At 34.1% G+C, this 2,311-nt stretch overlaps 1 long non-coding RNA gene across 1 annotated transcript; it reads left to right on the forward strand.

Moving 5' to 3' along the window:
- Positions 1-705: 705 nt before the first annotated feature.
- LOC311438233 lies at positions 706-2,287 on the forward strand. The gene is made up of 2 exons (XR_014694019.1): positions 706-840; positions 2,080-2,287. It is a non-coding gene; the product is annotated as an uncharacterized lncRNA (long non-coding RNA).
- The last annotated feature ends 24 nt before the right edge of the window (positions 2,288-2,311 follow it).

Below are 2,311 nucleotides of genomic sequence, written 5' to 3' on the forward strand. Positions count from 1 at the left end.
AAGCAGAAGAATAATGCTGTAACTGTTTAAATAATTTGGACTGTATATTTTCAAATTCTGCTATGCAAAACTTCAAATTGTATATTATTTTTCCTTAATAATTCTTAATAATGTGCCAGATCAGTTTAGTGCTACCCACCACCCATATAGTAGATCAGAGTAGCTCTAAGTAGTTCTAAGTTTTAAGAAGCAGTAGCTTTTTTTTTTTTTTTTTTTCTCCTTTGTATTAACATAGTTCTGAACAATCATCAACCTTAACTCCTCCTCTCCGATGACTTTTGTTTGTTTTAAGGTGTTTCCAAAACCACGTACGTGTAACAAAGAGATTTAATGCTGAATTCCGGATCTAACATCCTGGTGGAGTATGTGACCATTGTAGCCATCACTTGAAATAAAACCTGCTAACCTAAAACCACAGTGATTTCTCTTTGGGAAGGTTGACCAATAGTCAAGAAAAAATCTTTGGTGAGTCAAGCTGTAAAAAATTATCTTCTAAAACTTTGGTAATATTCAGAACTTATTTCTTTTTATTTGTTGTGAAGTCAAGAACTATGAACAGAACAAGATGCCAGAGATACAAATGTACTTTAAATATACTTCCTGTATTGAGATTTTTTTTTTTCTGGAACTTTTGATACTGTTTAAGCCAAATAACTATTTAAATTATTACAGATAGTCTTCCAAGATCAACAAAATTGTTACTTACAAGTTTTACCACAATGTTGATGCAATGGCTAGTCAATATGATTCACTGGAAGAAGAGGAAAAAGAAACTGGAATGGAATACTGTTTCTTCTCAGCTGCCTAGGCATTATGGAAGAATACTTTCCCAAAGAAAAGGTGAGTTGCCGTCAGTGGATATGCACTGCTGACTAAAAAATCTGACTCATAAACTAAAAAATCTTCATTAAGAAAAATAAAATACTATTTCTGTACAAACTAATAATGGGAGATAATATATTTTCTCAGAATGTGTACATACAGTATTAGGACCCAATTTTCTGCTCTATTTTATTGCCTCTCTTTACTTTTTTGTGGTTTGTGCCATCATGGCAGCTGCAAGACTTAAAAGTATTTTAAAACATTGGATTGAGTCACTATATAATGAAATTTAATTGTGCTAATGACTGATTAAAAATACTGTATACCTTTTATATGTACTCTAAACTTTCCAGTTCTTCCTTCTTCCCTTTTAAGCATTTTCAAATGTTTCAGCTGTCTCTTTTTTTCTTGTTGTTCTTAGACCTCCTAAAGTTCTGACTTTGGGAATTGTGTCTTTTCATTGCATTTTTCTGAAAACATTCAACACAGTACTTGATTACTCTTGAAATTAAAACACTGAATTACTTTCAGTGCATCTGTTTGAAAGTCATCCTGCTGTTATTTTTCTTCCAAACTGAGGAGGTTACATGTCCTTGGCGGTCTTCAGTTTATCAGTTGAATACTCCCACAGCTGGGAGTGAGATTTGAGGACGTGGAAATTTAAGTTTTAAGTTTTCTTAAAGTTTTCTTTAAGAAAAGTTTCCTTTTAAGTTTTTTTTTTTTTTTTTTTAATTATTATTTTTATCTGCTCATGTTTCTAGGCTAAAGAGGATGGGCAAACAATATCAGAGATGGGAATGGCATAGAAATTCTACATAAAAATATCTGACATGTAATAAGTTAGGATAAAGATGTTTTAGTCGTTATTTGGTTGATGGCCATAGCATTTTCAGAGTCACAGTGAGGGAGGACATGGTATATACAGCAGGATGTTTCTCAGTCCTCCCTCTTGTCTGTATCACTGTCACTAGGATTTCTCAGGAAAGACAGAAGCTGTTGTTTTAGCCTTTTGTGGCAGGCTTATTTAAAAAGCCCTGAGACCTAGATATCACTATAACTTGGGTTTTGTGGGGAAAAAAAAAAAAAGACAGAGCCAAGTTAAGGCTACATGAAGCTTTCTGTGCAGATATTAAATAAACACATTCTATTTCTAAATATTTCAAAATGTCAGATAGAAATATTATGTCAGGATGAAAAACACCATATATATATGTGTGTATATATATATATACACTTTTTTTTTTTTTTTCTCCTCAGGGAATCTGATAAAAAAACCCTTCCAGATTAAGTAGTTGACACAAACACTTGGAAAATGGGTGTCACACAGAGTGAATTCAGGGACTCTCAGCACCTTGGCTGGCTCAGTCCTGAGGATTTATGCCAGACCCTAGCAAAAAAAAAGAAGACGAGCAGGGTGAGGTAACGGAGAGGTAGATTCACACGCAGGTGGAGGTGCGGACAGGAGGTGCCTCAGCCAGCCGGTGCCACG

Source organism: Aythya ferina (assembly GCF_964211825.1).
Source record: "Aythya ferina genome assembly, chromosome: 5".
Taxonomy (NCBI): domain Eukaryota; kingdom Metazoa; phylum Chordata; class Aves; order Anseriformes; family Anatidae; genus Aythya; species Aythya ferina.